Genomic DNA, 14110 nt, shown 5'->3' with positions numbered 1-14110 from the left:
AGAGAGAGACACTCAGTATTACTAAGTGATAGGGAGGCTGGGATTCAGAGACCAAAGGGGCAGGGACAAAGCCAGGAGACCTCTGAGAGAACCGAGGAGCTCCAAGAGAGAAACTGAGTCACAGGGAGTCTGATCCACCCAGAAAAAGACTCATACCCCCAGAAACAGAGAGCAAGGAGACTCAGAGAGGAAACCACAGAATGCCTTTTGGGGCCATTTGGCACAACCCTCTTGATACATCCAGAGAAACTGAGGCCCAGAGAAAAGAAATCACAGGCAAGTCTCACAGATATGCCACAGCAGAGACCTGAACAAAAAGAGAAGCAGAGAGAGTGAGACATCCCTCTCCAATATGGGATGTGGTGTCTTTCTTCCTCACCTCTACCCCATCTCCCTGGGGTCCCCTAGGGAAATCATACATGAAGAAAACTAGACCAGGGACCACAGGCATGAAAGAGTAATTTGGCTGAAGAGAAAGCAAAATGAGGAAATCAGAACACTTAGGAGATATTCACGATTCCCAGGACACCAAGTTCTCACTCTCGGCCCCCTCCTGCACCCCACTCTCAACAAGGGTTGAGCACACTGGCGTTCAGTCTGTTTTAGATGGGCTTCAGGATACACCAGGCCACTTCCAGGCTCTCCTGTCCATCACCCCATTCAGGACCTGGTGACACCACAGAATTTCAGAGTCAGAGAATCAAAGGATCCTGGAACCTGAGACAGTGGACATGTAGAAGCACACAGGTGCAGAGCCAGGAGTCCAACCAGATGTCAGGCTGAGCTCCCACAGAGAAATACTCCATACCAACTGGCCACCGATTCCAAATACATGGACATATCTATACTCTATAAAATATATAGAAAATGGGGCACCTGGATGGCTCAGTGGGTTAAAGCCTCTGCCTTGGGCTCAGGTCATGATCCCAGGGTCCTGGGATTGAGCCCTGCATTGGGCTCTCTGCTTAGCGGGGAGCCTGCTTCCTCCTCTCTCTCTCTGCCTGCCTCTCTGCCTATTTGTGATCTCTGTCTGTCAAATAAATAAATAAAATCTTAAAAAAATAAATAAAATATATAGAAATAATTTCAAGGATACATTTTCCACCGTATGTAGTTCAAAGCTGGTGAAACTAATGCAGGATGACAAAAGTGGAAGAGGGGTCCTTTGGGGGACAGTAATGAAGGAATAAGGCACGAGAGAAGCCTCTGGAATGCAGGAAACACTAAAGACTGATAACAGAAGTGGGGGGGTGGTACACAGGTATGTTCACCCTGTGAAACTAAAAGAGCTGTGCATGGAAGATGTACGTATTTTATTGCTTGTGTGTTATAGGCAAAGTATGTTTAAAATGCATGGCCAGATTTGGCAGTATCTGTTAAAATTACAAACGCCCAGACCCTTTCTGGAACATATCCTACAGAGATTCCATGATATGAAATGATACAGGTCTCCTTTGGGTGATGTTTAGACTGTTTCCCAGTCTTTGTGCCAACCAAAGGGCAAGAGCTTGGTCTATGTCCCCCAGCACCTTACGGAGCATCTGCCCATAGAAGAAAGTCAGTAAATCTTTGCTGAATGAGTGTAAGAACTGAACTTGATGGACAGTTTAAGATTATAGGGTTTTACTCTCATGGGGTCAGAGACAAAGGGGCTATGCTTGAGCAATTTATAGGAAGCTCAGGAGGTGGGGAAACCCTACGTGCTGTTCGGAGATGCGCAGACAGAAGGTTTCTTTTCTCGGGCCCCAGCAATCGAATTAGCCTGGAGAATCAGAACCTCTAATGAGCCTAGCTTATACCAAATACGATGTGGGTCTGAATTCTAGAATTACCTGCTTGGTGTACACACCTGGGGCTGAGAAACCATCCAGAAGAAATGGGTCTGGCATTGCCCTGTAGGTTTGCTTCTACTGCTCGGGCCCGCCATCCTGCTGAGATGACGCAGACAAAAATGACTAAGCACTGGGGAGATCCAGAATGCACCCGAGAGAGGCACCAACTGCCACGATCTGCAAGGACATAAATATGCAACTGAACTTCTGTACGTGAAGAGCTGTCTGGGAGCAGAGGGAGCCTGTGTGGTTTGTGGTGAACTCAAAGCAGGCCCACGGGGTGGTTATAAGGGAGCGGTTGGGATACACACACAGAAAGGGGCTCTCGCATCCTTAGAGCCAGTCAGCAATGGAGGAGGCTGTCGAGAAGAAAATGAGCCTGCCGACAGCAGTGAGGAACCATGCACAGGGGGCACAGGGCTTGCAGTTTTAGACTGGGTAACCTCAGCTGCTCCGACTTTAGGACCCTAGGATTCTAGAACCACCGGAAGCTTCATCTCTTCATAATCACCTTCTCATCCCAACTAACTCACCCACAGAATAGCTACTGTAGACAGTCCAAAGTCCTTCTTCCTGCCTGTACTTCCCAAGATTAGGAGTACCAAGCCAAGACATGTATGCACCTTGGTTTACAATCCTGGAGTGTTAAAACTGGGGTCACTAGAGCACTGGAGTGCTAGAATCCAGGGGCAGAAAACTTGAGGCAAATACGACAAAATGTGTACAATGCTTTGTTAATTGTTCTCTGTACTTTCCTGTATCTTTTATATCCCCCTCACCTCTGCTTTCCCCTCTCTCCAATTAAAGACAGCAGGGCATGAGAAATCAGAGCATCAAGCCTGAGAGGGAAATCATCCCATCTAGACCCTCAGCTGAGCTGAGGACATGGAGGCCCTGATGGGGACGGAGGGAGCCCGGGCCAGACTCTGGGACCCCACCCCCAAGGTGAGTGCTCTACCCGCCCCACCGGCCCCCCGCTGCGGGTGCCAGCAAAGGAGAAAGCAGTCATGGTGAGAACCACATGGGGGCCGCTGGGGCACCCACGGCCTGGCGTTCAGTATGTCCAGCCACCTCAGCTGTAGGGACTCTCTCCAGAAATCACTCTGAGAACCACACTTCTCAAGGGACTTTATTAAGGTGCTGATAGTGCTAGGAAGGACTGTCAAGGAGGGACTCCAGCCTCAGTGCTCCTAGGCCCCCAGACCTAGGCGGCTCCGATTTCCCTAGGTTGAGGGCCTATTGCTGCCTTTCAAGGTGACAATGCTGGAAGTCCCCTACCTACAATCCTACAGCAGAGCCAGGGAACCTTGGGCCTGGCTAGGAACAGAGTTGGAAAGGAAGGACAAGATCCAGGGTAGAGAGCAAAGTGGCCAAAGATAGGGATACACAGTCTTGGGATATAGGGGAGCTGGGGCCAAGCTGGACATCGGGGGACCAGGTGTCCCCAGTTTCTATCGAAGGTATCAATCAACACTTGCCATGAGTCCTGGAGCTTACAGCTCAGTAGCAGCCAGAACTGGAGGTAGCCACTGAGCCAGGGCTGTTTGGGGGAGATTTCCATGAGCAATGAGCTGATGCGGCAAAGCCCAAAAGGGACATCGGACCTCGGGCCTCTCTGGCTTCTGCTCTTCTAGCCACTGGGGGTGCGGAGTGTTAGGAAAAGCAAGGGCAGATACGGAGACCAAGAGGATGTGATTTGGGACCCATCCCCGTCAGAAATGCATCTGTCACCAACATACCTCAGTGCCTAGAAGTCCTTCTTTGATAAAGATTATCAAAAGACTGGGTTAAAATGCTACTTCAGCCAATTCTACATGCGTCTGGCAGCTTCTTTTCTGTGTCTAGGACGGGAACACAATCCTCATTGTCCAGGAAAGAAAACACACCCAGGGGCGCCTGGGTGGCTCAGTGGGTTAAGCCGCTGCCTTCGGCTCAGGTCATGATCTCAGGGTCCTGGGATCGAGCCCCACAACGGGCTCTCTGCTCAGCAGGGAGCCTGCTTCCTCCTCTCTCTCTGCCTGCCTCTCCGTCTACTTGTGATCTCTCTCTGTCAAATAAATAAATAAAAAATATTTAAAAAAATAAAAAAAGAAAACACACCCAGAGGAGGTGTCAGAATGGAGGAGTCTGAAGGACAAGGGCAAGTCCGACACCCAGTCAGGCAAGGAGAGGGCCATGACAACAAGGCCCCATTCCCTCACAGAGCAGCCGTCGATAAACAAGCAAGTCATGTTTTCCAAGGGAATTAAGGATCCTGACACATGCTATGAAGAGCCCACAGTAACTCGGTGGAGAGTTGGGGGGTACACGATTCAGGGTGGTCAGGGAGGGTCTCTGAAGAGGGGACATTCAAGGTGAGACCTGAGGACTGGAAAGAGCCAGAGGAGGAATATTCTGAGCAGAAGGACCAGTTACTACAAAAGCCGTGGAAACTACAAAAGAGGTGGAAAATGACTTGGTGCATTTGAGGCCCTGACACCACACTAGGGTCCCTGGAGCAGGGATGGGGGAGGGTTTTATAAGGTGAGGTGACCCAGGCAGTCAGGGGCTGGGTTGCCGAGAGTCCTCTAGGACTTGGAAGGGACTCTGAACCTTCCAGCAAGTACAACGGAAAGCTGTCCGGACAGGAGAAGAAGTGGTTGGAGACTGAGTGCTGACCGCCCCTGCCGCCGTCTGGAGAATGGACTGGAAACAGTAAGGAGGCCCGGCTGTCCCGGTGAGAGGCCCTGGCCGTCCCGGTGAGAGGAGGTCACCGAAGGGAAGGGAGAGGGGATGCAGAACAGGAACCCAGACTCCAAGGCTGGGGCAGCCCCACAGGGAGGGGCCTCCGGACAGAACAGTTGGGACTAGACTGTGAAGGGCTTCAGAAGCCAGATCAGGGTTTGGCGCTTTCTCCTGAAGGAGCTGGGAAGCCATCAAAGGCATTTGTATTTCGTGTTTCTCATCAAAGAGCTCTGAGCAAGGACATCTGACAGCGTGGTCAGATTTATGTGTCCACAAGATCCCTGTGGCAGCTGCTGCGGAGGACGGACTGAAGGGGCGACACCGGTGGCAGGAAGACTGACTTAGGAGGCGGCTGCCATAATGGTCCAAACGCGAAGGGGTGAGGCCCTCAAGAGGGGCCTGGGGTGCCCCTGCTTGCCCAAGGCTTGTCCCCTTCCTGGGGCCCTGGGCAGCTGCAGAGGGCCCAAGTGGGCCCCAGCTCTGATGCTTGAGCAGAAAATAGGATGAGGGCTGCCAAAAGGCATCAGGGCTGTTTATCCGGAGGAGGGATGCCTCAGAGTGGATTTAGGGCTAAAAGGTTACTGGAGGGGGAGGTGGAGGGGGGGACCAGCTGTCCCCCATCCTCACAAAGGGCAAACAAAGGAGGGGACTGTGGCTTCGGCAGCACCAAGAGGGAGGGAGGTGAGACACGTGAGGGGAAATGTCCTAACAGACATCAGAGGATGAAAGCACACTTTAGTGATCCCACAAACCAACTCTCGCATTGAACAGCTAGGGAAACTGAGGCACAGAGGAAGAGACAGATCCTTGTCCAAGATCACATAGTGAATGAGAGCTAGGACTACACCCCACAGCCCAAACTCTCCCTTTTCACTCCCAGATCACTCCCAAGAGAACCTCAGACTGCCCTCAAAGAATCTGGGGTACAGCTGTCGCAGAGACAACTGTACATGTGTAGCCCCCTAGAGATAAAGGGATGGAGAGAAAGCCCTGTGCTGGACTGAAGTGGTCCGGGGCTCTGATCTGCCACATCCCTGAGTTCAATCATTGCCTTAGGCCCTCACTGTCTAGAGAGTTCTCCATCTCTGTCCATACTCCCCATCAGTCTCCGTGTTGTCAGCATTTGGTGGGAGTCTCTTGTAGCTCTCAAGGGTCTTGGTCCTTCTGTATCACCCTGTCCTTCTCTGTCTTCTGAGACTCTTATTTCTTTGTCTCAGCCTCTGACTCAGCCTCTTCTAGAACTGAGCCGGACTGGGCCAACCTCCCACCCACTCTGGGCCCTTGCTGGTAGAGTGCCCCCATGTAGACAATGCTGGGGCCCAGTGCCCAGGCTGCAACAGGTGACAGCAGCTGTGTGGCTATCTATAGCTCCCTTGCCCTTCAATTGTTCCCAACTTCAAACAAGCGCTGGGGCCTGGATTACAGGCACTCCCCCCACCAGCCTTGCTGAAATGGATCCCAGGGGGCAGGGGATGAGTGAGACTCACGAGGGCCATGTTGTGATCTCTTGTGAGTAGCTACCTCTGTCTGGACCTCCACGTTCCACCTGCCGCTCAGAGGCTGTGTGAGTAAAGGACCTGTGGGTAAGGGAGCAGAGTGTGTGCAAACAGCGGACCTGTACGTGGGGATGTGGGTGTGCGTGACAGGTGTGTTTCCCTCTTCCTGCTCTGGGGGACGGACGCTTGTGAGCACGGCTGCCCGTTCCAGAAGGGCAGAGACCTCGTCTTTTCTATTCACTGCTGTCTCCCAGCCCGAAATGGGCCACAGCAAGTGTGCAATGTCCATTTCTTACCTTGGCCTTTAGGAAGAGTGAGGGCGTGCTATGTAGTGACAGGATTCAAGGGTGAGAGGCAGTATTGGGTAGTGAGAAGAACACTTTACTTAAAGTCAGGCTGCCTGGGGTTGAATCCTGGCTCGCCCAGTTACCAGCTAGGAAGTCTTGGGAAATTATTCAACCTTGTAACAATGGGAATTTGTTTTTTAAAAAAGCACCTACCACACGGGATTCTTTGAGCCTGAACATCTGAAGTGCTTAGAACAGTGCATGCCACAGAGCAAAGACTCAGTGAATTAGTTATTTCCAAGACATACCATTAAGTGAAAAAAGTGAGGAGAAGAATGGATGGGATGTGCTTTCGCTCACGTCAAAAAGGGGGAAGAGGAGAATCATGTATTTTCGGGCCTCCCTATGGAGGGGACCACCTTTGCGGGCAAGTGCGGTTGCCTCTGGAGAAGGGAAGAAGCGGCTGAGGGCTCAGGAAAGGAGAGACTGATTTTTTTTCCTTGTTTACCCTTTTATACCTTTGAGTTCTGAATGAATATATATTGCCTATTTCTTAAGGATTTGCTACATGATTAAGGGTCACTTCCAACAGGATCCTTGAAAAAGCAAAGCTCCTATTCTCTACAGTGGGGAGGGTCTGGGTAAGGGCCGGTCCTCAGGGAGCGGGCTTGTTGCCCTCAGTCCTGGGTCTGAGTCTCTGGACACCCTCAATTCCCCAGCTCAATAGCAGGCAAGATGCATCCATGCAAACCATTCCAGAACAAAAAGTAGACAGAGGGAGGCTTCCCAGCTCCTAGGCCAAGCAGCAGCAGAGGTGGAAGGGGTGGTAGAAGAAGGCCCCAGCCCCCAACTCTTCAACCCAGGCTATTCTTAGAGGCCAGATAATGCCAGCAGTTGTTGCTGCTCATATCAGTTTCCAGAACCGCCCAGTGCCGCCCCCATCCCCTGTGGGGTGTGTGGGCCTCCCTGCCAGGTGCGGGCCTCCTGCCGCCCTACCCTCTGCACCACACGGGCCGCTCATCTCCTGGCCACCCCAGGTGAGGAAAAGGATTGGGCAGTGGGCTCCTCCAAGACTTCTGTTGCCAGGCAGTTGGGCAGAACAGGAAGGGCCAGAGTGCAGGGTATCCCCCTCGGGGTCACCGTGCAGAAAGATACTGGGGCCCAAACCCAGGGTCCAAACTATGCTTAGACTATGAATGAAAGGGGTGGGGTCTATGGACACAGGCTAGACAGGAGAGTGCGGGTGAGGGGAGGGCAGAAATGGTAGTGGGGTGGGGGTGGGGTGGGGGAGGGGGGCCTGGGAGAGCCAGGGTAGGGAGGAGGGAAAAAGCCAAAAATAGGTCTGGGGAAGAGATGGCACAAGAGGGTCTGATAGCACCGGCTCTGGAATCCAACTGTCCAGGTCTGCTTCTACTTGCTATGTGTCTACCTGCCTTTCCTCTTGGAGCTTCAATTTCCATCATAAAATGGGCATAACTTTATTTTATGTGGTTGTTATGCAGAGCCGACAACAGAATGTACATGACGAGCTTAGCCTGTGACTGGCATAGCTGAGCACATCTAGATGTCTGGTGACTTTATCATTAGCTCCATCAGAGCAGGAATGCTTTCTCAGCTCTGCACCTGTAGGGGCTAGACTGGCACACACCAGGCCTGCCTCAAGTCCTTGCTCTGCCATTCACGAGCTAATTGACCCTGAGCAAGTTACTTAACCTCTCTGAGCTTGGGTTCCTTCTCTGCAAAATGGATAGAGGAAGGCCACCTGCCTTATAATGTTGCTGAGAGAAATCAACAAACCGAAGTGCTTACCCCATGCTTAGAGGACAGAACCATGTGAACTGGGAACTCTGTGGCTATGGGTATGCTGGGGTGGTAAGCCTTGGGTCTGCCCCTCTGGGAATGGAATCTGAAGCAGGGCCGAGGGCAGCCAGCATTCTCGGTGAGATATCCTAGAGGGACCACCATGTGGAAACAAAGTCCCAGGATCTCATAAGACCATAGCCATGCCACCCCTAGATTCTTGTGCCACACACAGCCCAGGCCGCCCCTAGGATCTCAGGATCAGAACAAGCTTATTTCAGCCGGGGTCAGCTTCCCATTTAGTTGAGTACAACATACATTCTCTGATGCTCCCCCGCCCCACCCCCCAACCCCACCCCACCCAAGACTGGGACTGGTTCTGGTCTTGCCTCTCAGAGGCAGGAGTTGGGCGCCTGGGTGGCTCAGTGGGTTAAGCCTCAGCTTTCAGCTCGGGTCATGATCTTAGGGTCCGAGATCTGGCCAACATGTGGCTCTCTGCTTGGCGGAAAGCCTGCTTCCCCCTCTCTCTCTGCCTCTCTCTCTCTCTGCCTACTTGTGATCTTGGTCAAATAAACAAACAAACTAAAATAAGAGTCAGAAGTCTGTCTAGTAGAGGAGAAAGGCATGGAGGAGGCACAGACCGTTACTAACAACTGGCACAGGGCATCCCAGGGGAGGGGCACTTAGCCCCACCTGGTGGAGTGGAAAATGAGGAAAGAACATCTGTCCTTCTCAAAAGACCAATTAGAGGGGGAGGGGAAGGGAAGGGGGAGAGGGAGGTAGGGGTGGGCACAGCTTTACCCTTGCCCTTATAATCATGGTGGGTCAGCTCAGGAGGTGAAGGGCAGAGAGAGTTAAACTCAGAAACCAACCCAGTCGGTCAACCCTGGGTCTCCTGAGGTGTTTAGGGTCACCGCACACTCCTTCACACCTCCAGAGTACGCTGCCCATCTCTCCGTGGAGCTAGTCTTGGCTAACATAAGGGCAAGAGGCCTCCATGCATGTGGCCTCTGGAATTTTTAATATGCATTGAAAATGCTGTCGTTATAAATATCTCTACGGTCCTGCCAATGATTTGGGACTTAAATTACATACTCACAAGCAATTATAAGAAATAATAGACCGATCGCCTGTACTGATACCGATACAATCCCCCAAGCTTATTCAAGTTTTCCCAGTTTTACGTATACCTGTGTGTGTGTGCGTGCGCGCTCATTCAGTCATATACAATTTTATCACCTGTGTAGTTTCATGAACCCACCACTCCATATTCTGAAAAATTCCAACAACAAAAAGGTGTTATCCTTTTATAACTACACTGTCCTCCTTAACCCTGGCAAGAGCCAATCCTTTCTCCAATTCTAAAATCGCCAAATATGGGGCGCCTGGGTGGCTCAGTGGGTTAAAGCCTCTGCCTTCGGCTCAGGTCATGATCCCAGAGTCCTGGGATCAAGCCCCGCATCAGACTCTCTGCTCAGTGGAGAGCCTGCTTCTCCCTCTCCCTCTGCCTGCTTCTCTGCCTACTTGTGATCTCTGCCTGTCACATAAATAAATAAAGCCTTTAAAATAAATAAATAATAAAATAAAATCACCAATTCGAAAATGTTATAAAAATGGGGGCACCTGGGTGGCTCAGTCAGTTGGGCGCCTGCCTTCGGCTCAGGTCATGATCCCAGGGTCCTGGGATCGAGTCCTGCTTCGGGTTCCCTGCTCAGTGGGGAGTCTGCTTCTCTCTCCCCTTCTGCCTGCCGCTCCGCTTGCTTGTGCTCTCTCTCTGTCAAATAAATAAAAATCTTTAAAAAAAAAGTTATAAAAATGAAATCAAAGTACATAACTTTTTAAGATTGACTTTTTTCACTCAGCATAATGCCCTGGAGACTAATCCAAGTTGTTGCCGACATCAGTAGTTTGTTCCTGTTTGTTACTGAGTAGTAGTCTGTATTATGGATGTACCATAGTTTGTTTAAACTTTCACCTGTTGTGGGGCGCCTGGGTGGCTCAGTGGGTTAAGCCTCTGCCTCTGGCTCAGGTCATGATCTCAGGGTCCTCGGATTGATCTCCACATTGGGCTCTCTGCTCAGTGGGGAGCCTGCTTCCCTCTCTATCTCTGCCTGCTTCTCTGCCCACTAGTGAGCTCTCTCTCTGTGTCAAATAAATAAATAAAATCTTAAAAAAAAAAAAAAACAAAAGTTCACCTGTTGTAAGATAGCTGAACCACCCTCAGTCTGAAGTGCTTGTCTTATCACCCATGTCCTAGAGGGGTCAGGCCACCCTCATCCTCCAAATTCTTGTTCATCTGTCTAGGGACTTCTTGAGACCTGGAGATGGGCAGATCCCACTGTGCAGCCCCAGCAGTCAGTATAGAACTTGGCACAGAAGAGGGGCCTGCCAGAGGGACTGTGTCCACTGGGTGGGGGCACTAGCCTCTCAAAAGCCATCTTCTCCAGGGGTCTCTCACTCTGCCCTGGCTTCCCCCTTCACACCATGACTGTGTCTCTCACCCATCCAAGCCTGGGCAAGCCTCTCCTTGATTTGCTCTCCTGGGTTTAGCTGAGCCTGGCTAACAATACAGTATAGTACTTACAAGTTCTGCAGCGAGACAGCTGGAGTGAAAGCCCTCAGCTACTCTGTCTCTTTGATGCCTTGTTGGTCATCACCTGTAAAGTAGGAATAATAACAGCACCTACTCCACTGGAATTAAATGAGACGATACCCATAAAAAAAAGGCACAAGGCCTCACACATAATAAGGATATAATATACAATCATTACTCTTCTATTTACTATCTTTGTCATCACCCCCAAACTCAGTAGGATAAACAGGAGAAATACATACCACCAATATAAAGACAATGAGAAGGTTCTCAAAAAAGGGTCATTCCCAAGACTGTGGGACCCCATTCTCATTCTTATACAACTCCCTCCTGGCTTCTCTCTCTCCAGCTCCTTCCCTTCTTGGGGAAAGTTTGGGGAGCTGGAAGGACAAGACTACAGCCTCCTCCTAGAGAGAGGTTCCCATCCCTGGTGTCAAGGTGACAAACACCTTTTCCCATATACAGAGTTGTCAGTTTCACCCAACACTTCCTAGCTCCAGAGTCTTCCCACGAACAGCCTGCACAGTATAGGCCCAGAGCCCTGCCACCATTCTAGCCTCAAGCTAGAGTCACAAGGGTCATTCCTCAAAGACCTGCATCCATTCTGCTTTCACACACCTGCCCATGCAACCATGTAACTATTTACTGAAAAATACACTTTGCTATTAACCCGGGAAACTCGGATGAAATATCATGTCACACCCACTAGGCTGGTAAAAACAAAAAAGCCTGACAATACTGAGCCTTAGTGAGGATGTAATTCTAACCCAACAATCCAGCAACTCTAATATACTGCTGGCAGGCGTGCAAATTGATAAAACCATGTAAAAGAGATATTTTGTATTACCTAGGAAACCTGAATATGCTCACGACCTTCAACACACTGCACACGGAGGCACATACTAGTTTACCATCTGTAATCATAAAATACTAGAGACAGACAACCCAACAGACCATTTACAGGAGAGAAGGTAATGAAATGTGGCTTTTATGCAGTGAACCTATAGAGCAATGAAAATGAATGAACTAGTTATCCCTATCAACATGGTGACACTCCCAATGTAAGGCTGAATGAGAAAACAAGCTGCACAAGAATATATACAATGGCTCAGTCAGCCTTTGGCTCAGGTCATGATCCCAGAGTCCTGGGATGGAGCCCCGCATCAGGCTCTCTGCTCAGCAGGGAACCTGCTTCCTCCTCTCTCTCTGACTGCTTCTCTGTCTACTTGTGATCTCTGTCTGTCAAATAAATAAATAAAATATTTTAATAAATAAATAAATAAAAAGCATATACAATGTTACTAGTTAAAAGTCCAAAAAACAGGAAAAATAGCATCAAGTGTTTAGAAACACACACCTAGTAAGAGGCTTAAGAATGCATAGGAAAGGGGCACCTGGGTGGCTCAGTGGGTTAAAGCCTCTGCCTTCGGCTCAGGTCACGATCCCGGGGTCCTGGGATCAAGCCCTGAGTTGGGCTCTCCGCTCAGCGGGGAGCCTGCTTCCTTCTCTCTCTCTGCCTGCTTCTCTGCCTACTTGTGATATCTCTGTCAAATAAATAAATAAAAATATTAAAAAAACAAAGATGGGAATAGACAAAGAAAACATACAAACAGCCGAGAAGCACTGCTCAACCCATCAGTCATTAGGCAAACACAAGTTGAAACCATAACATGATGCTGTTTCACACCCACTGGGATGGTGTAATCAAACTGGCAGATAAGAACAAGAGGTAAGGATGTAAAAATTGGAAGTCTCAGACATTGCTGGTGGGAATGTAAAATAGTGCAGCCCCTTCAGAAACCAGTCTGGCAGCGCCTCCAAAAGTTAAATGCAGAATTACCCTGTGAGCCAGGAAGTCCACGCTGAGGTTTATTCCTGAGAGAATTAAATACATCCACACAAAAACTCGTATGCAGAGGTTCGCAGCAGCATTATTTATAATAACAAAAAGTAGAAACAACCCCAAATGTCCACTGACAGAGGAACAAAAATGCAGTGTCTCCACACAATGGAATACTGTGCAGGCATAAAAGGAATGAAATACTGGCACATGGATAAACCTTGAAAACATAAGGCTTAAGTGACAGAAGCCAGACACAAAAGGCCACATATAGGAGTCCACTTATATTAAATGTCCAGAATAGGCAAATCCATAGAGACACGAAGCAAAATTAGTGACTGCCAGGGGCTGGCGAGGGGAATGGGAGAGTACCCATTATAGGTTTCTTTCGGGGTGATGGAAAGTTCTGGAATTAGAGAGTGGTACTGGTTGCGCCATCTTGTGATTATATTAAAAAACCACTTAACTGTACACTTAAAAAAGGTTAGATTTTATAGCCCATGAACTATATCTCAATAAAAAATTACGTAGAAATAATAAATACTGAATTCAGGAGACTCTTTATCCCTGGGAAAGGGCAATTGCGCAGGGGCACGTGAGGCCTTCGCTGTATTAGCAATGTTTTATTTTGCAAACTGGGTGGTGGGAATATGGGTGTTTGTTATACTAATCTTTATACCCTTCCTGATGTTTTCATAATAAATACAATTTAAAAGTATTTACTGAGCATCAATCTGGACCAGGCCTGGGTCCACCTGGGTATTATAGTGGTGGGTAAAATCAGATCTCATCCTGCCCAAAAGTAAATGGGTAAGAAGTAAATGGAAAAGAGGGGCTCTAAGTCATCTCTCCTTTCTGGGCTTGTTTCTTCATGGATTATTTTTTGTTTTTAAAGTAACCTCTATTCCCAGGGTGCCTGGGTGGCTCCGTTGGTTAAGCATCTGGTTTCAGCTTCAGGTCAAGATCTCAGGGTCCTGGGGTGAGGCCCTGCATCGTCATTATAGGGCTCCCTGCTCAAGGCGGAGTCTGCTTCTCCCACTGCGCATGCTCTCTCTCTCTCTCAAATAAATGAATAAAACCTTAAAAAATATATATATCTCTACACCCAATGTGGGGCTTGAACTCACAACCCTGAAATCAAAAGGTACGTGCTGTACCAACCGAGCCAGCCAGGCGTCCCTCCTTGTGGATGAAATGAGAGCTGGACTAGAAGTTTGTTAGTAAAACGTCTCTGAGGGTACTGGGGGCGGAGGAGTGTGTCTTCCCTTTATCAGCCCAGAGTTTCAAGAATTCCTTATGCACGATGAGAGTACAGGCCTGGAGTCAGCCCTGGTGCCATCAATCATCACAAGTGGGCCTAACGCAAAGCCCAGCTGAGTCTCTATTTCTTCTCAGTAACACAGGGACAGTAACTTCACCCTCCCAGGATTACGGTGGGGGTGTAAATGAGATAACACATATAAAGTGTCTGGGACAGGCCTGGCACACAGTAAATCCCCAACACATGGGAGAGCCCTCACTGTGATTCCACAGGCATT

General features: G+C 49.5%; 1 long non-coding RNA gene across 1 annotated transcript; it reads right to left on the bottom strand.

The window, feature by feature from the left end:
- Positions 1-1865: 1865 nt before the first annotated feature.
- Positions 1866-10792, bottom strand: LOC132022737 (uncharacterized). Its single transcript, XR_009405684.1, has 3 exons — positions 10724-10792; positions 9763-9913; positions 1866-1931 (listed from the first exon to the last, which is right to left on the bottom strand). It is a non-coding gene; the product is annotated as an uncharacterized LOC132022737 (long non-coding RNA).
- Between the last annotated feature and the right edge of the window lie 3318 nt (positions 10793-14110).

The sequence above is a fragment of the Mustela nigripes genome, chromosome 7 (assembly GCF_022355385.1).
Source record: "Mustela nigripes isolate SB6536 chromosome 7, MUSNIG.SB6536, whole genome shotgun sequence".
NCBI lineage: Eukaryota > Metazoa > Chordata > Mammalia > Carnivora > Mustelidae > Mustela > Mustela nigripes.
Note: the sequence above shows the minus strand (reverse complement) of the source record. Positions and strands in the feature narration are given on the sequence as shown.